This window comes from Pelodiscus sinensis, chromosome 3, assembly GCF_052426305.1.
Source record: "Pelodiscus sinensis isolate ZL-2025 chromosome 3, ASM5242630v1, whole genome shotgun sequence".
NCBI lineage: Eukaryota > Metazoa > Chordata > Testudines > Trionychidae > Pelodiscus > Pelodiscus sinensis.
Genome location: NC_143054.1, coordinates 185,917,755 through 185,942,569, shown reverse-complemented (window position 1 = coordinate 185,942,569; position 24,815 = coordinate 185,917,755).

Below are 24,815 nucleotides of genomic sequence, written 5' to 3'. Positions count from 1 at the left end.
ACAAAGACTGTGAATGGCTTGCTAACTACAAAAGCAGCGTCTCCTCTCTTGGAATACACACCTCCAGATCAGCTACTAGAAGTGGACCTCATCCTCCTTGATTGGATCCATCTTGTCATCTTCAGCCTGATTCTGGCCTGCATATTTATACCTGCCTCTGGAAATTTCCACTACATGCATCGGACGAAGTGTGTCTTTGCCCACGAAAGCTTATGCTCCTGGGGTATGTCTACACTGCCACCCTAGTTCGAACTAGGGTGGTTAATGTAGTCATTCGAAGTTGCAAATGAAGCCCAGGATTTAAATATCCCGGGCTTCATTTGCATCTTGCCGGGTGCCGCCATTTTAAAATCCCCGTTAGTGCGGACTCTGTGCTTTCAGCACCCCTGAAGGCACCCCTGAGGGATCACTATGACCACACTCCATCACACTCCTCACCATGGTATCTGAGTAACGAGCAATCTTTAATGGATTTATCATCAGAACAAAACTGTTATTCCCATTGTGCAGATGGGCAAGCAAAATACACAGACTTGTCCAGACTCTCAGTGGAAATCTATGGCAGAAAATGGAACTGAACTTGTAACACACAAGTGCTAAGCCAGCATGTGAGCCACTGGACAATTCTTTCTCACATAGCAGCCTACCATAATATGGAAGAGATTTTGCTAGGATCAGATCCCGGTCTTACCAATACAATAATTGTCCCATAAAGTCTTGCATTCAGTATGTCACTGCTTGTTCTTCCTTGTCTGCCTGAACAGCAGAACCCCATTGTTGATCTCTTTCTACATTCAGTGTTTTTATGTTTACAGCTGGGTTTTTTTAGTCTATAGAAAATGCAAAGAAGATACCATATGCACTGTTTTTTGTGCCAGCAGTGTCAAGAATTACCTACCAACTTTTAGGCAAGCACGATGAAACATGACAGGGCATATATTATTGTATAATAATGCATGCCTAAGTCCATTTTCCATCTGCATTTAGATTCAATGTATAGCACACAATAGCTCAAATATCACTGGAATTCTACAAAGTTTCCTTACCCGTGTGCAGCAGCTATTTTCTCAGTGCAATTTACCTACAGTGTAAATTAAGTAACAAGAAAGCAAAATTAGTAACATTTAAAAAATGAATATCCACCCCCTATGGAAGTCAGTCTATAGCAGAGTTACTGGACTTGCTAATTTTGTGTGTGTGTGTGGAGGGGGGGACCCCCCTTAGCATGTTTCGCTTCTTTTTTAAAGCCAGTCTGCTATTTTATATGAATATTTATACAATGCAGACTTTAAGAACCTGCAGAAGACAAACGCCTGTAACAGTTCTCATGATGCTGACAGTTTAAACCTAAGAGGCTCTGATGTTATGGGAATCTGTTTGAAGTTGCTGCAGCTTGTGGAAATCCAACGGTTCCAGAAAAGGAGACTTTTCAATTAAACAACATTTTTCTTCTCATCAAAGACAGATTTTTGAAGACTTTTGAATTGGCTTTAAACTGTCAGTCTTCACCTTTGGCCTTTCAATGCTGAAGCTCTGAGCCCAAATTTGTCTTCATGCCAAATGGATAGCACACAGGAACCAGAAAGATGGCTTATTTCTTTTAAGGAAGAAAAAAATGAATGGACAGCGGGCAGGCGCTTATTGAATTGTTCCAATCTGCTCTTACTGACACGTATGCAATTGCTGCAAATGGGCTCAGAACTGAGAAAATTCCAACAGCAAAGCATCATGATTCTCACCAGGGCTGCCTGGCCACTCTTAGAGCCTTACTCTTCCAGCAAGGTTCAGAGGCCTTTTTTGCTCTCATCCCCTAATCTGCTCATCTCTTTCTACTATTTTCAGCTCTGACAATGTGTCTTTTGCCCTCCTCAAAACCATTAACATTCCTGCTATGGGCACTTGGACCAGATCTCTAGTTTGTCTTTCTCCACTTTGCCCTTCAGTTAAAAATCCATTTAAAAACAACAGCCCATCTGTGTGCTACTCCTTCCTTAACATGCTTTGAAGGCATCTATTTAAATGTCCTGGTACCAGTATATTTAATATAGTGTTTTCCTTCATGATTGACAGGTAGAAGAGCCAATCATGGCCCAGATTTCCTCACCCTTTTTCCCCACCCTTCTCTGTGCCTGTCTTTCATTGCCTCTCTTTTCCTTCTGACCTTTTGACATGGCTCTCGTCCTGCCTCTGAGAGAGACAATCACACTGTGCCCGTACTCATCTCTCTTCAAATTTCCGGGTGCATCTACACCAGTATACTTAGTTCTTATATGGTTCATACCCTGAACTTGAAGGAATTGTAGGGAATTTGATTTCCTCCTACAAGCATCTGCAGTATGGTGGTGTGACCGGGCGGCACTGCCCCGCACTGCAGCTAAAGGAGTTCACCTGGTTCCGGAGGTGGAATGGACCCCGCTCCTGCAGCCCTGCTGGGCATGCTCAAGAGTGAGGCCTGAGATAAAAGCCAGGGAAAGCAGGCAATTGGGGGAGGTAGCCGATGGGGCAGGAGTGCAGGGAAGAGATCCTGGGCTACCCCCGTGTCCCCCGAAGCCAGGCCTGCCATCACTGCTGCCTCAGGAGCTAGGCCTGCTAATACAGCAGCCTAGGAGCCACAACTCTACCCACAGGCCCCGGGACGTAGTCTCAGTCGGGGAAGAGGTAGGAAGCAGGCAAGGACAGAGGAAGGACCTCCAGGAGGTCAGCGTGTTCCGGCAGACGTCCCTGCCGACTGGGCAGTAGATATTTTCATTGCCAATATTGCCCTGGGCTGGGACCCGGTGCAGTGGGAGGGCCCGGGTCCCCCTGCCTCCTCCAAGCCTTCCCCTTTCCCCCCCATAATCCAGCCTCCAGGATTGGGGAAAAAGGTTTGACTTGAGACACTAGGCTGGAGGGCCGTATTTCCCCGATTGAGGGGCACTAAACTTTAGCGTGAGGCCGGGCAGCCGTATTTCCTTTGATTGAGGGGCACTGAACTTTAGAGACTAGACGGGAGGGCTGTATTACCCCAGAGTGAGGGGCATTGAATATTAGGGCCAGGCCAAAGAGATTGTGTGTTCCCAAAGCCAAGGGGAATCCACTCTGAGACTGGGGCCTACCCCATCACAGGTGGCCAATGCAAATTTAGTGCTGCTGCTTTCATCCAGGAGGCAGTTACCTTACCTAGGCATATGGTCTGAAAAACAGCCACAGACAAATCACTGACTCTTGCCTGTACTGTGAGTACTCTATAGCTATTCCACAAAGGTCATATGGACTTGTTACTGAAGTTATACATGCTCTCTTGGCTGTCTGAGAGGCTGGCTACCTGCCCTAGATCCACTCCTGATATTTATAGCACTGCAAAACAGGGCTTTTGTGGAAGTTTTGCGTATTGCTTCCTGCTTAATCACTGCAGGGTTTGCAGGATGTGAACCACTGTACCTGTTGGACCCTCTACAGATGCTTCCATTTCCCGTAGCCCAGGCACCTCCTTTCATATCTGACAGCCAGAAGTCCTGGTGTCCGGTTTTGAACCAGACAGTCCAGTATTTGACCTTTCTGTTTGGGAAACAAATTGAGAAAATATAAATATCTGGTATTTTCTAAATAAGATGTAATGTAGATTGAGATGTAATGTCAAGTGTGTCCAGTACTTTTGTTGAAACCATCTGGCAACCCTACGTACGTTCTACTAGGTGGATGACTTGGAAGAGATTGGTGGAGGCCTCAAAAAGCATATTGATTATAATGCGATTCAGTTAATAGCTTGTGATGATGCCTCTTTACCAAGGGGTCCAAATAGCTGGAACTTGCCAGTATCCCTATGCTGAAACAAGTTAAAAAGATTTTGCTTTGTTGCAGCCTGTCACCTTTCTATGGGGTGTGGCTTCTGCATCTCAGTCAATGCTAAGGACAGCAGTGATGGCTGCTCGCTTTGGCTGGAAAGTTGTTTACAAAGTTTTCTTACATTATTGCTCTATCAAGGAAGCAGCCCCCTACAGGGGGCATGTAGACCAAGCGTTACGACCTTGCTATCATGCTTCAAGAAACTGAAGTTCTCTGCAGGCCTTTCCAGTAATAGCCAATCTTCCCTAAAATTTGAGGTCCAAAAATCAAATATATACAATTACTCTTATAGTTTTCTAATGAGCAATACATTCTCTTGGCCCCAGGACAGAGCAAGTGTCCACTACTAGGGCTGTTGAGGAGCAGATATAGGGCTATTTCTTTGTTATTCAGTTTCTAGGCATCTTCCTCACCCTGTATACCTCAGTGTTCTGTCCTGGAAGTTAAACATGGTCCTGAGACTCCCCAAAAGTCTGTTTTTCTTCAGGTCAGCTGGAAGAGAATTTTCTGGATACTTTAGCACATACAGTTTGGGAATTAGCTGACCTTTCCCATGTTCTCTATATTCAGTTTTCCAAGGGAACAAAACTGTTCTTAGCATTGAGCTCTGTGCTCTCCTTCCAACCTGATGTTTTCTTCTCCATTCCGTAAGTTTCCTGAGCTTTAGTTCTCACCCATGTTCTGACAGAAGAAATGGGCCATGGGGAAATTCTGGAAGATTGCCTCTCCAGAATTACGTCTAGCCAGAATCCAGAAAGGCCTTTTCCCCTCAACAAAGGTCAGAAGGCCTACCTCAGGTTTTAATCCTATGCCCAGTGAAAAGACTGGCACCACTGCCTTCAGTGGCTGCGGGTTAAGATGATAGATAAAAAATTGAAGAGAACAATCTTATTCCATGGGAGATCTTCCTCACCTTGCTGGGTTAAGAACACTCTTGATCCATGTGAAATTCAAACGTCGAACTGTGCAGGGCAGCCGTTTCTTTTCCCCCTGCCTGCCGGTTCCAAACGCTATTTGCTGAACACATTTATTTGATCTGTTTCACCTTCGGGCGTAGACTTCTTAGTGCCATTTTTCCTGTCCTCAGCTTGGATGGTCCCATGGGGTTATGAGGCACATCTGTGGAGGTAATTTTTTTCTCCAATGGAATGTTTGTCAGATCCTGTCAGCTGCAAATTACTGTACCAAAGATGCAGAAATAGAAATCCTTACCTGTGAGTTGGTTTTTGAATCTCAGTACAGTAATTTGTAGCGGAGCTCCCAGGAAGAGTGATTTTAAGGACTTTTTCTTTCCAAGTAATACTATGAATGGCTGACCTGCTTATAGGTCACTCCAGCAGGTTTTAAATTCTAAATTGCTTAGTGTGTTCTACTTTGATTCTCAACAGCAATGGAAATACCACTTGGTGCCAAAAGATCACACTGCACATAAGGGAGAGAATGGGAAGAGGTCAGAACCAATATTGTCTTGTGTCAAGATGATGTTTTGTTTTGAAATTAAGCTACTTAGAATGTAGAAATCGAAACAAAACATTTTGACAGTGTCAAAACAATACGTTACAATATGCTGATCCAAAACAAATACAATTTCAGTTACTTGGGTTGTAGGTGTTTCTGAGGTTTTGTCCTCTTGTCCCTTTTTGAGAGAGGAGAGAATTTTGAACTCTTTTGTGAGACAGGAAAACTATTTTACCCAAGATACTTCTGGAAAGAGTTATTTCTTCTGTTTGAAATTCACTTAGAATGATCATAATTTCTACAGAGAACTAATTGCCAGAGAGATGGATTCGTCATCCCCGAATGATGGCCAGGCTATGGGACTGTGAAGGAATCTGTGTGTGACCTATGTCTGGAATAGCAGCCACTGGCTGGGTTTTTGGCCACCAGAGCTGAGTGAAAGAGTTGAGTTGGCCTTTCCCTGGTCCACTTTTAATGGCTCCCTCTGTGTTTGTCAATTTGGAATCGTCATGGACAAGCCTGCTAGTGGGGGAAGGGGGGAGAGGAGCAGTTGCTTTGGGGCCCAGCAATTCAAAGGGGGCCAAGGCACCCAGCCACCATTGCTGCTACTGAGGCAGCAGCGGCAGCTGGAGCCTTGGGCCCATTAAATCGCCACCAGAGCGCTGCTCCATACACTCCAGGTGGCTCTGAGCATTATGAGGGGAGTATGCCTTGGTGACTGCCCCCAGCCTTGCCCCTTCCACTCAAAGCCCTGCCCCTTCCCCCAGCGTTGCCTGGGGGCCTACAGAATCTGACGGCTCCCCTGGTTATAGAAGACCACTCAGACAGTTGAGCTGCAGAAGATGTGCACCCCACTTTTCTCCAGCCATTCCCCACAAATGCTCTGCAGCACTTCTTCAGGGCTTACAGCATCCAAAGGGACCGCCCAGGGCTCTGCACCCAGCTGAATATAATCCCTTTTGTTTCCATCTTCTAACAACTGCTTAGCTAAATTGGGCCCTAATCGGTTTACCAATGGGACATCCAGAAGTAAAAGGCACAGAACTCGCAGACACCTTCCTATGGCCTAAAAACTAATATTTTTTTTTAAAGGGGAAAATATGGCTTGAATCCTTTTCCTTGTTGTATAATGGCGCTTATGGTTACTTAATCAGCCACCAATGCAGCTTTGCATGTGGAATGTAATCAGCTACTAATTTTTATTGCCTCATATACTTCTCTGCCAAGAACATTATCCCTTAAATAGAGGCTTTGTAATAATACCTTCTAATTTCCACAACTTTATTGTTAATTTCCACAATTTCTATCTTACAAGTATTAAAATTGCAAGCTCTCTAGATGGCTCCCTAGATTGTTTCAGTTTAATGATTGTAAATCCAATCTTTTCTCTTTGGCTTTTTTTTAGTCCTTGAAAGAGCAGGCATTTTTAAAAGATCTTTCTGCATGAGGACTTTTGAGGTGCCCAGTGAGGAAAGAAACCAGTGTTATTGTCAAGATAGGTTGATGACTATACTGTATATACTTTCATGTTCTTAGGGCCAAATTTCTCTCCACAGTGTGAAGGCTGAACTTGACAGGGGATCTCCACAGGGGATCTTCATGCGAGCGAGGAATCTTCACACCCTAGGCAGCGGCACAGGTGTGCAGCAAATGGGCATCTGGTAGGCCAGCCTAAGAAAATGAGTAAGCAGGGCAGCTCCAACACTCCTGCCCCCTCTGTATGGGGATGAGGAAAGGGGAAGAACCAGAAGATCTGTGTAGTGGCAAAACCTCTGGCTTTGCCTCCTTGTCTGTTCTCCAGTCCTCTCCTTCCCAAGCCTTCTCTGTACAATGGTGCGTGGGGAGCCCCGGAAGAGCTTGTCGTGCAGGGAAGCGTTCACCTCTCATGTGGATGCCTCAGATCCTGTTTCCTCTTTGTGTAACTCACTGATTTGTGTGTGCCTGGTCCACAGGGGGTATGAATCTGCTACAGCCAAGGGTGGCCGGTGAAGCCCCTTCAGGGACACTAGTCCCTGTCCCCACCCTCACCACCTGAAGCCCCATGGAAGCTCCAAGTCCCTCACTGTGGCCTGAGGAGCCTTGTCCCAGCTGGCCCGAGTCCCAGCTTGCTGGCTGGCATAACCCCAATCCATCCTGGCCCTGGTCTCCCTGGTCCAGGCAGCCACAGCCTCAGAGCACTGGGAGGTCCCAGCACAAGACAGCCTCAGCACCGGCCCCAGCTACTTCAAGTCCTGGGCCAGCAGCCAGCCTGCTCTAGTCCCACTGCCACCCCGACCCCCTTTTGGAGGAGAAGCTGAGCAAGGGCAGGAAGAGGAGCAGCCTGCTCTGGGCTATGGGGGAAGAGCAGGACACAAGAAGGGGCTTAGGGATGGAATATGGGTGGAGTCATGCTTGGCTGTTTGGGGAGGCTTAGCCTCCCATGGCCAGCAATATCCACTGCCTACATCTAGCCTTCCTACAGCCCGCAGCTGCAGAATCTGTCTTTTTAGCTCAAGCTATAGAGACTAAGGCTGGATTGCCTTCTTATAGAAAGAAAGGAAGGATATTTGGGTTGATTAATAGATCTGGGCAAGAAACACATTGCCTATCCTGTGAATATTTTTTGAGAGTCCAGATTCCCCTGCCTTCCCCTTCAATAATGACAAAGTCAAAGATCTTGAAAATATTTGCATACCAACAAGCCCCTATTTTTTTGGGGGGGGGGAGGAGGAATCTAAATGTTTTCTTCAAATAATTTTGACATATTCTGTTTTGAATTGGATCGTTTTTCTTCTTTTTTTTTTTTTTTTTTTTACCATTTTCCAATTCTACTTACCATACCCTTCAAAATGAAAAGTCATGTCAAACTGGAAAATTTGAATTTTTCCTCTCAAAAGCGTTGAAGTGAAATATTAAGGAAAGCTTTTCTTGACTTTTTTTTTCCAAGTTGGGAAAATCATTGACCCCACCTTGTTTTGTGACCAGTTTAGGTTTTGACATACCGACATTTATCGGATGAAAAACAATTCATCTAAATGTTCCCAGCCCCTTATAGCGAAATGGCGGTGACACCAAAAGAAAATTGAAGCCATCAATAAGAATGTTCATTTAATTCTTCCCCTCTCTCCTGGTATTTGTTAGTTTTCACCCTCCTCCACAGCCTTAGGTGTGAAATGTCGTCTACCATTTCAGTCATTTTGATAGTTCAGCCAATGTCGGAGGGCTGGAGTAGTAGTAGGGTTAACCAGTGCTTCATCAGTAGCCAATATCTGTGTGATTTTCTTGGACATGGGCATCTTAAATCCAGGAGCTTAATGCTGATGGAAGTACAAGCACCAACAGGCTGAGTCAAGGGCCAAACGGAATGCTTCAGGGTCACAAAAGCCCCCACTGACTTCTCATATTATCTAATAGTGCAAATGTTATGCGTGGTTGTACCTCTCTCTTATCTGCCTGCCAGGCCCACCAACGGGGAGGGCCAAAGGGGGCAACTTCCCTGAAGCCTGGTGCTTCAAATGGGCCACGCCTGGAGCACCAGTCCCTTTAAACCACAGCTGGAGTGCAGAAAGCTCCAGACAGTGCTGAGGGCTGGAGGAGGGCTAGCACGGTTTGGGCAGCACTGAGGACTGACTGTCCTGGCCGCAGCCCTTCTGCCCACCTTGCCTAGGGTTCTGGTGGGGCTGTTGGCTCCCCTGCTAGTCCGGCACCCTTCGGATGTGAGTGATCCCGTACCAGGGAATTTGCCAGACCAAGAGAGGTCAATGCTGGCCCTTCTGCCTCTTCCCCCAAACATCCCCCATCTCTGCTTCTCCTACAAGCTTGAATGCTGCAAACGAGCTATTTGTAGCACCCTAGAAGCTATGGGAGGTCAGGGAGAAGTTGTTGAGGGCAGGGAACTGGCTTTTTTCCCAAGAATACTCCAACCCAGGAGGATCTATGGGGATGCTGGAGCGCAGATGTTTCCAGACAAGGGAATTTCGGACTATAGAGGTCCCTCCTGTATATGAATATGCTGTACCATCACCTCATGCCTATGGCATATCGTTTAAGCAAATCAAACTGAGGTCTAGTCAGTTCTTGCTTAGATGGAAAATCCAGATGTTAGAGATTCAGCAGATGGCATTTTCCTTTCCTTAGTCACCCCCTACCAGTATCCCCGGAGACACAGCTGTTTGCACTCACTTCCTCTTTGTTAAGATGTAAAACTGAAGCTCAGTGCTTCCAAGTGTCCTAAAGATCCCACTGCTTCAAGAGAAGGAGTTATAACAGGCCTCCTAGACAAACTGGAGTTTGGATAATTACATCCTCCCAACCCTAAAAAAAAAAAACCTTGTAAACTGATGGAGTGAATTTGCTGGTGCTGGTGTGACTCCTGGGTGTGAACTTTACTTTCCCATTATTAAGCAGCTGTTCTTCTGACCCCCTCTGATTACTATGGCTGTTTTCATCTGGTTTCCTGCTTTCCCTGTGAAAGTGTGACTGGGTATTGAGTCTCCAGACCTGCCTTATTGCTCTGCCCATGTATAATGGCTAACCAGGAAACTACCTCTGAAATGCAAGCAGAGTTTCTGGACACAGTTACGTTTCCCCTGTCATTTTAATAAGATTATACAGGGCTGAATTATCTGCTTGTACAAATGTGGTGTAACCCACACACCTACTGGTGTGGTTTGCTGTTCCAGGTAGTGGCACTTAGACCATTTACAGAGAGAAAGAATGAATTTCCACTACAGCTTTAGCTGAGAGCCTTAGCCTTTTAGCTCAAATGGTAGAGGCTCATGTACTAAGCTCTAGAGCAGTGTTTCTCAACCTATTTTTATAAAGTACCCCTTTTTCAATTTTTTTTAAGTAACCCCAGTACCAACAGTTTTCAGACACACAATTTTTTTTTCTACCATTGCAACACATTTGTTTAAACAACTTAATCATAGCCAGGCAGGTGATGAAAATTTTGGTTGTCAAAAGTACAACAATAATAAAACACTGTAAAACTTAAAACAAAAATTCAGTTTTCTCCAAATTTCAGTTGTGTTGATGTACCCTCCAGACTTCTCTCGAGTACCCCTAAGGATACTTGTACCACTGGTTGACAGAAACTGCTTTAGAGAGCCCAGATTTGGTTCCACCTGTTGGTGTTAGTGGCACAATTCTATTGAAGAGAGGAGAGCTGTGCTAGTTTACACCCGCGCACAACTTGATCTTCGTGCTTCACAATTTCTTGGGAAGAATGCTGTCTTGTTTTACTAGCACTGTTTAGTTACACCATTCTGTCAAGATCTGGCCACATTTCGGTGGCAGGGTAGTGATCCTTGTACAGTAAAACCCATAAAGCTCCTTTTGGCTGCAAATGGCTATATATTTTATGTGGGTTTCAGTTAATATAATCAAATGCAATAAAGAATTTGCAGTAAGCACTGAAAAATATTGAGCATTGCTATTTGCTTTTTCAGTCTACCAGCTGAAATCTATTTTCTTAAGAGTTGGGCAAATATTTGATTATTTTCCAGTTTTTTATATGGGTATTTATAGGCCACATTCTGCCTTCTTTTATATTTCCGTAATCCATTGACTTCAATGTGGAGGCATAGTTGTAAATGAGGATAGTTAGACTCATTTTCTCTGACTGTGCTATAATTTGTTTCCTTAAATCATGAGTTATTAATCTGCCCAAAAATCATTCCTGTTTCTTCTCAGCAAAAGGAAAAATAAAATGGAGCCAAAGTATTTTGAGTATAGTAAAATTCATTGGAAATAATTCTCTTTTAAATAAGTTGCATATGTGGTTCTCTATTTGGTATTCACAATGTACTATGGAGACACTTTCAGAAATGAACTCATTTTTAAAAAGAGATAGATTTACACACACTGCGATGAAAGCAGTCACTGGCAGTATTGTATACCATATCAAATCTGGGATTGTTGTTACATATTTGAAGTTAATTTGACATTGAAGTAAACAAATCAAAGTGTGTTTATAGAATAATTAGACTATATTCTCAGCATTGTGACTAAGAAATTTTGTCACAGTTACTGAAGTACTGATCCATGATTCTCTTTGGTTTGCTTACAGAATTCCCTAGCAACACAAATATAAAGCTGTTGGAATTACATATGTACAAGTGTAAAATCTATCTTTGTTTGCTAAGTATCTGCAGCCCAAATATATAAATCAAAATCAGTAGCATTGCCTAGGCTCATATTCATGATTCCTAAAGCGTAAACAAGCATATCTATGAATTTAAAAGTAAGTGCAGGGAACTGGACTGTTACCTAGACTGAAAATAAAAAACAGCAATGAAATCAAAGCACAATATTCAAACAATATTCTTTTGAACAATATTCAAACAATATTCTTTTGTTAATATTAGTGGTATTATCTCTACAGTGCAGAAAGAGTGAAAAATAATTTTGTATAAAGATCTGTGTCTATGTATATACTGTATTATAAATTCTCTGATCTAATACTACAGTGGTATATGTATGTGTAAGGCAAAACCACAAATGAACAGAAAAATAAAAAGAATATAAATATAAGATACATATTATATTCCTTCCATGTACCAAATCTTGTGCACAGCTCTTGAATAAGTATAATAGTCTATCCTATTCTAGATCTGAGAACATACCTCCTCTTGTGTTGCTGCATAAGGTGAGGGTAATGAACATTCTCTTATGTCCATTTCTTTTATGTTCATAGTATCACATATCACTTCTGTTTCTCTTGAATGCATTACCATCTGGTTTCAATTAACCTGGGCCTAATCCTGTAAAGGGATAAATGAGTCTCACAAATAGAGGATGCTCAGAATTTTTATGAATGGTTCTCATAGATGTAAAGTTTTCTTCTTTTCAGACACCCTACGTACAATTAAAATGTGCAAACCTTGATCTAGTAGTGGATGCTCCTCACTGACAGAAACTGCAGTGATTAAAAAAATAGAGGGGGGGAGACAGGGTTGTTCTAACTCATTGGGGTGAAGTTCAGGCCCTACTGAAGTCAATGAGAGTTTTGCTGTTGACTTCCCTATTAGTTTTACTCCAAATGGCTGCTGACCTCTATTAAATACGTCATGTCTCCCCCTCCCATAGTTGCAGTATATAATCCCTACAGTTTAAAGCATAATATATGCGCAAATTGATAATGGCAGCAGGAACAGCAAGGAAGTGGAGCTACGCAGCAGCCTGTTCTGCTCTGCTACCATCTGTCAAGCCAGCCCGTGCTGGGACACTCTGCTTCCCACTACTGTAGTGAAGTGGGACGACCGGGGCTAGCCTTGGAGCTGGCTGCAGATCAGAGGCTGCTGCGTCATTCTGCTTCCCTGCAGCTCCTGCTGCAGTGGTAAGAACAGGGGGCAGGATCCCTACTGCCACCCTATGCTAGGCCCCCCTGATAATCCCAGAGGCTGTCTCTCAGGAGAGGGGACTTGATGGACAGGTTGTAATGGGGGGAGAGGGGTGGAAAGAGAGTGGGTGGGGGCAGGGCAGGGGGAAAAGTTATGGACATGCCCTGCCCCTCCAGGGCCTCAGACTCACATGTGAGTGCTGGAATGTGGAACTACTGGGGTGGCAGATGGCTCCCAGGCTGTGAGTTTGAGACCCCCTTCTCTAAAAACATATACTTGAACTCTACTAGCACAAAATGTTCTAGCATTCTTGTGTGTTGTAAGACTAGTAAAGCAGCTGTTGTGGAGTCTAACTCTTGATGAGCCTGGTTCAGAATGGTTGATCTGGACCTGGGAAGCAGGGGAACCTTCAACCCTTCATTAATGGAACCACTACTTCTCAACACCGAATTTTCCTCCTGGGAGAGACATGTGGCTAGTGATTTGCTGTGTTATTGTTTAGACTGGGTAGGATGATAAGTGGTCTTCCTAGGGTCAAAGGCAATGTCCTCTGCTGAATTAGTGTGCTGCAACCCATCAGCTTCCACACATTGCTGGTTGGAATGTCATCTTCACCATGTATCAGAACGTTATCATTTCCATGTAGCTGTTCTGGGTCAGTGGACACAGCACTAATGTCAAAACGCCACAGGCCTGATTCTCATTTACTCTGTGGCTCTTCTATGGTGCTTTGGCTTTGGTGTAAATGAGAGTCCAGGCCTGCACCTGACTAGTATTATTTTAAAGAGTTTTCTCCATTTTGATTTCTCGTAAAGTAAGATTTGAAACACGTCTGTTTACTACAAGTTCCCTGTGTTGAAAAGTACAGTTCAAATTGCCTTTGAAGAGAGAAGCATCAGGCAGACAGGTTTATAGGATTATACAGTGATAGATGAAGACAGTAATTAACCAGTGACTTAACTGTCTCTTAACCCCTTCCTATTTTGGAAAATAGACATGTTCTAAAAACAGAACTGGAATCCCCGATGTTGTTTACTTTATCAAGATTATATTAAAAAAATCAATATCTAATTTTTCTATTACATTTTAGCGTAGCATCATCCTGGCCCTTTAGGATCATATCCTATTGATCCTGCCTTTAATGACTAAAATTTTCAGTGATTTGTTTGTGGAGAATACTGTGCCTTGTATAGATTTCTTCACGTTAGTTTAAACGCTGATAGTATACTTGGTGAATTAATGAAATAAAAATAGCTTTGTCAATAAGCAAAAGCGAAGCCACTTCCAACATTTGTTCTGTAACCGTGGCTTTCTGCAATCACTGCCTACACAAAATTAGTTGGTAGGATTAAAGAATATATTCCTCTTTTATCCCATGTTTGAGTACTTGATCACAGAGGCATAGTTTAATCCAAACATCAATAGCACCTCATCAATTCAGTCAGATGCAGCTGTCAAAGTGGACTTTTGGTTTGTTTAGAGCTTTGTGTTTTATCCTTTTTTAAGGTCATAGAATATTTTCTTTGATTTTTGATGCTGAAATCTTTCTTAATCTTCTAAACTGGAGAAACATCTGTTAAGATTTAATGGGGCAACTTTTGTCTTAAAATTGGAGTTCATCTTGCAAATCTTTAATGTTGAAGCACGGGAGAAAGCACAAATATGTATTCCTTCCCCATTATTAGCTCTGCTTGGTCAGTAAGTGATTAAACTAGTTACAATGGAGCAGTCAGCAATGCGTTCTCTATTTAAACATTGCCACTCTGGATTCTGAGTCCAGTTTTATTTTGTTTCACACTGCCATTAGCAATTTCCCTTTACCATACCATTTAATTGAGGATCTCAGTGGCAGATTTATGGAAACTTTGGAAGAATGAGCCAAAAGTGATATAACTGGGTGAAGCAGTCAGAAATAGAAAAGAATTTGACCTGCGTCCCTAAGTCTCTATGTTGTTGTATCACTTGAACAGAATTTAGTAGTTAATGTGTTTGGATGTAGAGTAAACAGCATCTAAAAATATATGCCCCTAAAAACATACAGACAGCTGTCACGTCTACTGCCTGAATATATTAGTCATTATCCTAATTAACAGATGCAAAATCATCATGGTTTTCATAATGTAAGCATTTCATATCAGGCAATTTGTAGTAATTCTTAATGGGCCCTAGTCTAACCATAGGGTCTGATCCTTCAGCTCCTATGTGAGCAGGACTTTGAAACCAGTGGGACTATTCTTAGGAGTAAAAATCCAACAAATGGTCTGGTAGCACATTATAGACTAACAAAACATGTAGGCTGTGTCTAGACTGGCCAGTTTTTCTGGAAAATCAGCCGCTTTTCCGGAAAAACTTGCCAGCTGTCTACACTGGCCGCTTGAATTTCCGTAAAAGCACTGACTTCCTACTGTAAGAAATCAGTGCTTCTTGCGGAAATACTATGCTGCTCCCGTTCAGGCAAAAGTCCTTTTGCGCAAAACTTTTGTGCAAAAGGGCCAGTGTACACAGTTCAGATTTGTTTTGTGCAAAAAAGCCCTGATCGTGAAAATGGCGATCGGGGCTTTTTTGTGGAAAAGCGCATCTAGATTGGCACGGACACTTTTCTGCAAAAAGTGCTTTTGCGGAAAAGCGTCTGTTTCAATCTAGACGCTCTTTTCCGAAAATGCTTTTAATGGAAAACTTTTCCGTTAACAGCATTTCTGGAAAATCATGCCAGTCTAGACACAGCTGTAGATGGTATCATGAGCTTTCGTGGGCATAGCCCATTCTGGTCATCTGAAGAAGTGGGCTGTGCCCACGAAAGCTCATAATACCATCTACATGTTTTGTTAGTCTATAAAGTGCTACCAGACCATTTGTTGTTGTTTTTCTGTAACAGACTAACTCGGCTTCCCCCTGAAGCTTAGGAGTAAAGACAGTCAGATATGGCTCTGGGTTCTTTCACTTAGGATGTTCCATGTTAAGAAAATGAAAATATATTTTGTTCTTAATGGAAATCTTCGACTAGTACATGGGGTTTTAAAGAATAAAGCTGTCACCATAATATCAGCCTGTAGTGAATAGTCTTAAATATAAATATGTATTTTACAATAGGCAGCTTGCATGTAGTTACATTCTGTTCACTCCAACACCAATGGGAGTTTTACCTGGATGAGGAGTGCCGGATGTGGCTTTAATGTTTAAATATTCGCCTTTTATTACATTTGAAGGGAAGAACATGTTGTTCTGTTATTGCAGCCAGTACTGGCATGACTTGTAAACCTCTGCAAAGTGCTGTAGTACTGCCATTCATAAGTACCAAGAACCAAGTACAGCATGAAAAGAGTGAGATCCTGCCAAGTTTCTTGCCACTTCCTCCTACTTCTGACAAGGTTTTCAATTAGCAGCTTGTAGAGGCCCAGCCTGTGGTCCTATATTCATGCAATATGCATGACTTAATTCCTCAGAAGGGGCAGAAACTGCAAAGGAAAGAAAAATAGACTTAGATTTGCCATTATGTGAACTGGAAAGTTTATTGATGATATGATTTTCATTTTGGGTGGGGATGCTATGTTGATTCTGTAGCATCTTGAAAATGACTTCAAATAGCACAGCACTGGACTCTGTAAAATAAAATAAGGGACTAACAATTTGTTCTCCCCTCAGTGTTCATGTATAACTCTGGTAAACAGTAAATGTCAGGATCAAATAGAGAATAGATGTACTTTATTAATGAAGCCCCTTGCTTTACCTAAATGTGCTACAAAGATATATTAAATGAATTCTATTCAGTTACGTGTCAACATTTTTAAAATGTCATCCTTTAAACACATGAATGTAATAGAAAGGTTCATAAATCATTGGATCAGATTCTTCAGTGGTGTAAATCCAGTGGAGCTTGCTGATGGATATTGGTTGAGGATCTGGCCTCCAATTTCTAGCTATCTAAAGCTACATCTACACTGCAGTTCTATTTTGGGATATTGCGGGTATCCCGAAATAGCTATTCCGCATCTTTTGAGTGCGCCAGTTATTTCAAAATACAATGGGTTAGCTATTCTGACATCCTTGTAAACTTCATTGCATGAGGAGTAAGGGACATTCTGGAATAGCAATTTATTTTGAAATAAATGCTGTGTAGACAGCGCCAAATTTCAAAATAAGCTATTTTGAAATTGACTCAAGTAAGCTGCGCAATTTGTGTAGCTCAAATTTGTGTAGCTTATTTTGAGCTCTGGGTGCAGCATAGATGTACCCTAAGAGTTTGTCTACATGACACTTAGTACATGGCAAGCTAGGATGTGAATCTGCCATGCAGTAGGCTATTGTGCATTAAACATTTCCTTTAATCCACTCCTGTCTCCAAGTATTGTAGAGCACAGTGTATGGCGGAACTTCTAGTGAATGACAGCCGGGTCTGCATGGACACTTAGTGCAGGGTAGATTTACATCCCAGCTTCTTGCAAACCAAGTTTTCATTAAGAAAAGTCCTCAGTGTAAGATGCCAGGTTTCAAATGTATTCATCCACCAACCTCTTGTGCCTCATAACATGGAAGGACCTACTCATGCAGATCATGGAACATTGGTATTATGTGCACCATCCAAGAAAAATGCATAATAAAAGGGTCATTGTATTCTGCATCAGCTTGTTTCGGATTTGATCTCAGGTGTCTTTCCACGTGGAGTAGCAATCTAGTTAAAGACATGGGTGATTTAGGAAGGTCCAAAATAAACAGCAACTATCTCCTGGCCAGAAGGAGGTGGAAAAAAATTCTTCCCTTCAGTGTTGCTCTATGACTGTCTAAAAACAGCTGTGAATTGAACAACTCCACCCCTCCCCCTGACTGTGATCCCCAGTACAACAGGAAGGAGGGAGCACAAGCAAGTCATTCTGTGTTTTGGTTTTTCTTTGCTTTGGGATGGCCAGCTGAGGGCTGATGCTGCTGAGAACAGGTTATAGCCAGATTGAGGCTACTCTGATTTCCTGCTAGGTCTCTGGTTTATGCCTACGTCCCCAGCCAGCTTGAGAATTCAGCGAGACCTAACAGTGAATTCATATCATTTTTACCTCTCTCCCTTTTTCCAGTCAACAATGCTTAGGAGGCACAGATAGTCTGATTGATTTAGTATTTATCTATCCGCAGAATTTGCACTGGTCAAACTAAGGGATGGTCTCCGTTTACTGGGAGATTGATGCTGTGGAGATCAATCACCCAGTGTTCGATTTAGGGGGTCTTGCAAGGACCTGCTAAATCGATTGCCGATGGTGCCCCTGTCAACTCCAGTATTCCACCAGGTTGTGAGAAGTAAAGGAAGTCAATGGGAGAAACTCTCTTGTTGACCTCCTGCAGTAGGGATGCCTTGGAAATTCGACCTAAGGTACATTGATTTCCGCTACACTATTCATATAGCTGAAATTGCATATCTTAGGTTGACTTTCTCCCCTAATGTAGACCTGGTCCAAGGTTTGATGTTCTGCCTAATTAAAAGTGAAACCAGTGAAACTGGTGTATAGAACAGGCCTTCTTAATTCTGTCCAGACTGGGGGGTTTGAGACTATCTGCATTTCTGGCTGGATGCTACAATAATGAGATCAAATTACAGAGCAATTTTACATGAAGCCTACATCACCACAGCCAAGTGTTTTGCTGTTAACAAGATAATGAGAGATCACAAAGGGCCAGGTTCCCAGCTGATGTAAATCTGCATAGCTCTACTAAAATCAATGGCATCACACTGATTTCCACTAGCTCCGGATCTGGCACTTAATATTTTAGAAAAAATGCCTTTATGATCACAGCTGCAGAGAACCTTTGTTCTCATGTTTTCATAGCATCTGTATTTACTTCTTTTCATATAGGGATTTGTGGCTAAGGTAACACAAACCTTGGCCCAGCAAGAGAAATTAGATGGCGACCTCTCTTGCGCACAATGAAGATACCTGCCTATTTCATTTAATGAGCAAGAGAGTTCAAGGAATACTGCTAAATATGATAGTACAGTTTGGTAATACGTTTGTCAATGGTTTAAATGTAGTCAGCACGTATATGCAAGAGATGTTGTGAATTTCATACATAAAAGGAAAAGTATCACATTTTCCCCAAATTCTTGAGGAAATTACTCTCATATACAATGCCAGAGTTTGGCTGCATTACAGAGACACAGTGTCATTTGCATGCCATTACTAGGCCATAAAAGTCTCATGGTAGCTGCCTACTATATGTTTTCAATCTTTTGGGATCTTTTGGGGGTCACCCTGGAGGTCAGGTTTGTTTAGTCTGTTCCATACCGGTGTAAAGTGGACTTGAATGCTTAGCTCGCTCAAATAATACACAATCTGATTGTTACTTAAACATAAGTAAGTGTTGTATATATGTTGCAGTTTCTAACGTCCTAAGCAGAGTAGAATTGCATATTTTTTAACAAATTGTTTCTGCAAACAACCTGATGCAGCTTTCAGAAACAAGTCAAAATAAAGGATAAAACGCATTCAGATAAATAAAAAAAGAACTTTTCATTTTATGTTATCTTTGAGTACTGTTTAGATTCCCTCCTTGTATTTGGATATCTTTCTTCTGTTTATTTTTAATTCTTTCACATTCATACTCTGATTGCTTCAAAATTCAAAAGCCAGGTTCTTTACACTGCATTGTTGAAAGATGACTTAATTTAAAATAGGTCATGTCTTTTGTGTTATGCACGTTCTGCTTACAGAGTTGTTGTTCCAATGTTCTGCTGATCTTTCAAAAAAGATTAATAAAGAAAAATATTGATGTCCTTTTCATTCTTAATATTGACTTGTTTTGGATAGCAAGTCTTCATAGGTCTAACAGAATGGGGAGAGAAAGCTGGTTTGTGAGCAACTCTTTTTTAAAATTTCTCTGTATTAAAAATACATTTTAAATAAAAATCTACTTTGAAGTCTTTCAGCATTGTCTTTATGCTATTCTCTTCTGACACTGCTCATCTTTCAATACAACGTTAATTCTGACAACATAAATAAGTGGTGTGACATAAAATTATATAGCCCCATGTAAAGCCATTTGAGGCAAAAGTCTCTTACTGCCACGTTTATTAGCTTCACCAATTAATGATTAAGTTTTCTTTTTTAAATTCTGTGTCATGCACAGAGGATCAGAAAGGTCTCTACTCTCTCTTTCATGCTGTGATCATCTCCAGATTGATATGATGTCCATGGTGCAATTATATGTTTGGACCTTTTTTACATTAAAGGATTTAACTGTTTCACTTTATTTAGTAAAGTTAGTGTTATGGGAGAAGAAAGAGAAAATGGACCCAAGATTCCTGTTTGTTATGAGCAAATGCAGGCTCTGGGTGAAGTCTGTGCTGCGTGGGTGCATTGAGGGGAAGAAGACAAGAGTGCATCTTTACCCCCTCCCTGAAGCTGGGCTGGATTACAGTCTACCTTTTTCCAGCACAACCTCATAGAACCAGCTCCTATGTCTGCCAGTGCATAGCACCTGAGGGAATGTTGATTGCTGACTTGGGGGCAGGCACTAGGGGCAGCACACACCACTGCCCTTGCTCTTTTGGGCGGTACAAGTGGGGAGCAGTAGGACAGAAGCAGGTGCACCATGGTATCGCAGGCCATTCCTATCTGTGTGAGACAGTGTGGATGAGAGTGTTCTAGGAGCTTCTCACTGGAGTTCCAGAAAGGAACAACATCTCTTGTCCCAAGCCTCTGCTGCAAACCACATTGTAAACAAAGTCACCTCTGAGCACGCTGAGTATGCTCGCTCCCCAGAGCAATGGCCAGCTGTTGGGTTTGCTAGGTGAGTCTGGCTTCTAGCTCGTAAAGAAGCCTGGAGGGATGTCCATGTGGTGCTGCTGGAGGGGAAATGGGAGCAGCTCCCTTTGCTGTGCCTAATGAACCACTGCAACACTAGGCCAATTTTGCTTTAAGGGAAATTACCTAGCCAATTTCAAAGCTTAGCGGTGCTGTGTAGATTCAGTTTTAGACAATTAATATAGCTTGACTAGTTTTTCACTGAACTGGTGTCACCTAATAGTTCTGAAACCAGCGAGGTGCAAACAAGCCTCTCTACTTTCAACTGGGTCTACACCACTGTTGTAACCTGTATTAACACCACTGAGAACATTTCCCCCATGGAGACAAGCTGTGAAGGAACTGGAAGCATATTCCCATTCTGCGCCTCTTTGAGCCATCCTAGTCTGGGCACTGAGGATGTTTCTGGACATGTCTCCTTCCCTTGCTGGTTCCCACAGATAAATTAGTTAAACACAGCTAGGGCATGATTTGGCCCTAAGCTGAGAAGTGCTGAATTTTCAGTAACTTTCAAAACATTCTTGTGGCGTGAGGATAACAGCGGTGTGCTGTTGCCAGAATGTAATCATGCTGCAAATGCAAAATTGAGATCAACATATAGATTATTCTATAATGTGGCCACTTGAGAGCAGAGGGCAGGGATGCCAGAAGTTGAACAATCATCACAACAAAGTCTAGACTGTTGCAATTTGATTCATTTAAGGGAATTGTGTTCTGCTTTTGGCCGCGGTTGGGATGTTCTGTTTGGAAATGGATGATGTCATTGTACCAAGCATATCACAGCAAAAGGCATTCTTGTATTTATGTTGGCTAAGGGTTTAACCAAGTGTGCTCGGTGGGCTTAATTTATTGCTTCTTTAACTTTGTTTAGTCACTGAGAGGCTTTATTTATGTTGGTAAATTCAGAGAGTGGCCAAAAGTGACCGCACAACTAAAGGAATGGCAAGATTCATTATCAATAAATCACGGGGTTGCTGAGTTTCTTTAATTACAAACAAACGGGAAAAAAATTGAATCCCTGGACATTCAGTAGAGAACAGGGTGGTAAAGACTGCTGATTAATTCATATATCAGTGACATTCCTTAGGAAACAAGACTTCTGTTTTTAACTGTAGCAAAGCAAGTACAAAAATAAAACTCAAGCCTTGTTTATGTTGTAGGATTAATTGAAAGCATATTAAAAAGTGTTAGAGCATCCGTATATAGTAACATAAAAATCTCAAAAGTTATATTCTTTCTGCAAACATTTTTCCTTACAGTACATGTCTGGTCCTTAGGGTACGTCTAGACTACAAGCCTCTGTCACCAGAGGCATGTAGATTAGGCTACCAGACATAGGAAAATGAAGCGGCGATTTAAATAATCGCCGCTTCATTTAAATTTACATGGCTGCCGCGCTGAGCCGACAAACAGCTGATTAGCTGTTTGTCGGCTCAGCGCGATAGTCTGGACGCGCGGGTGTCAACATCAAATGTATTTGTCGACCACCCAGGTATACCTCATCCCAGGAGGCATACCTGAGTGGTCAACAAATACCTTTGATGTCGACACCCGCGAGTCCAGACTATCGCACTGAGCAGACAGCTGATCAGCTGTTTGTCGGCTCAGCGCAGCAGCCATGTAAATTTAAATGAAGCGGCGATTATTTAAATCACCGCTTCATTTTCCTATGTCTGGTAGCCTAATCTACATGCCTCTGGCGACAGAGGCATGTAGTCTAGACGTACCCTTAGTGAGAGCTCATTAAGGGTATGTCTACACTACAAAGTTAATTCGAACTAACAGACGTTAGTTTGAATTAACTTTGATAGGCGCTACACAGGCAAACCGCTAGTTCGAACTTAATTCGAACTAGCGGAGCGCTTAATTCGAACTAGGTAAACCTCATTCTACGAGGACTAATGCCTAGTTCGAATTAAGGGCTGTGTAGCCTCTTAATTCGAACTAGTGGGAGGCTAGCCCTCCCCAGCTTTCCCTGGTGGCCACTCTGGGCAACACCAGGGAAACTCGTCTGCCCCCCTCCCAGCCCCAGAACTCTTAAAGGGGCACGGTCTGGCTATGGTGCCCATGCCAGGTGCAAGCCTGCCAGCACCCAGCCAGCAGACCCTGCACCTGGCATGGCACGAACCAGCCACCCGCTGCCACCCGGCCCTCCGCCTCTTCCTGGGACCAGGCTGGCGGCTCCCGGTAGCCTGCACAGGTCCGCAAGAGGCAGGCGCCCACCTGGTCTAGTGCGGAGATCATGGACTTCATCCACGACCTCCGCACTAGGCACAGGAAAGTGGCCATCTAGGGCAGGATAGCTGCCAGCCTGGCCTCCCAGGAGCAGGTTTGCATGAAAATCAGGGTGGTCCAGTGAGACCCCCCGACCCTGAGCCCTGAGCTTAGAATGGCCGTACTGAGTCAGACCAAAGGTCCATCTAGCCCAGTAGCCTGTCTGCTGACAGCGGCCAACACCAGCTACCCCGGAGGGGATGGACCAAAGACAATGACTAAGCCATTTGTCTCGTGCCATCCATCTCCAGCCTTCCACAAACAGAGGCCAGGGAGACCATTTCTATCCCCTGGCTCATACCTCTCCATGGACCCAACCTCCATGAATTTATCTAACTTCCCTTTAAACTCTGTTCTAGTTCTAGCCTTCACGGCCTCCTGCAGCAAGGAGTTCCACGGGTTGACTATTTGCTTTGAAGAAGAACTTTCTGTTATTAGTTTGGAGCCTGCTACCCATTCATTTCATTTGGTGTCCTCTCGTACTTCTATTATGGGAACTAATGAAGAACTTTTCTTATGCACCCTCTCCACACTACCCATGCTTTTATAGACCTCTATCATATCCCCCCTCAGTCTCCTCTTTTGTAAGCTGAAAAGTCCCAGTCTCTTTAGCCTCTCTTCATATGGGACCTGTTCCAAACCCCTGATCATTTTAGTTGCCCTCCCCTCTCTCACCCTCTCTCTTCCCCTCTCTCACCTCCTTTTCCCAGTCTCCCCAGAGGTTAATCCCCCCCACACCCTGAGTTTTGTTCAATAAAGAGAGTTTCTGTTTTTGAACACATGTGTCCTTTATTTTGTACATCAGGAAGGGGGGCTAGGGAGGGGTAAGTGGAAGGAGGTGAGGGAGGAATGGGGTACGAGCCCCCAATGGGGAGGACTGGGGTGGCTCTGCGGGCTCCTCGGGGTGGAAGCTCTCCTGCAGCCCCCCGATTGACCCCACCCGGATGGCAGCCTGCGGCAAGTGCAGGCAGGCTGATGGCCGAGTGCTGTGATGTGCCGAGTGTGGGCATTCAGGGCACTCTAAGCCAGGACTGCTTTGCTGTCCCTCATTGAGTTAGACAAGCGAGCGGGGAACCCCTGAGAACTGTCTGTCCGGGGTGGGGGTCGGGTCCCTTTAAGCACAGCCCTCGGCTAGCCTGAGACAGCAGCTCCACACTCTAACTCCTAATCTGATGCCCTGCTGGCACTGTTTCCGGCCAGCCTTAACCTCGGTTCAGGGTCCACTCAATGTGGACATGCTAGTTCAAATTAGCAAAATGCTAATTCGAACTAGTTTTTAGGTCTAGATGCACTAGTTCAAATTAGCTTAGTTTGAATTAACTAATTCGAATTAAGTTAGTTCGAATTAGTGCTGTAGTGTAGACATACCCTAACTTTTTTAAAATTACCTTTAATGGGCTACTCATTATCATCACCATCAAATGCTTCACATGTGCAACATGCTAGTGTTTAGTGTAGATTTAAAATAAAAATATTACTCCCTTGACATAGGAGGTATTAAACTACACAAAAATAACAAAATAACCCACCCAGTAAAGTTATTGCTTGTACATGTCATGAAATTGGTAAGGTTGAAGTAGTTCTTTTACAGTAAATTAATTTCTCAGTCATATAGTGATCATGTCGCCATGTGAAGAGGGAATATAAAAAGGTTTCATGGTGGTGATAGGGTTCAAGTCATCTGCCTCAGTTTCCCCATCTATTCAACAGTGATAATGACACTGACCTGTTTTGTAAAGTGCTTTGAGATCTATGGATAAACAGTGCTATAGAAGACCATGGATATTATATAATCTCGGAATCTGCTTGCATGGTATTTGTCTGGTATAACTAGACTGGTTTTACAATCCAGTGTAAAAGTGATGCAAGTAAAAACAGAAACAGACCCAAAATAAAAATCAGAGCTGTTGTAAATTAGCACATTTCTATTGACTACAATGGAATGGCACAAATCTATTCCAGCAGGGAATACGGTTCCCAGTGTAGCCCTCTTCCAAAAAATGGTGGGAGTGGGGTGGGAAGCAGAAAGTGTTAATTAAGAATTACAGACATCCTGGCACATTGATTTATTGGGGATTGCAGTACTTGAACTCCGTGTTATAATGAATGCCTGAATTCTCTAGAAAGACAACAACAAAACAGTTTCTTGGGC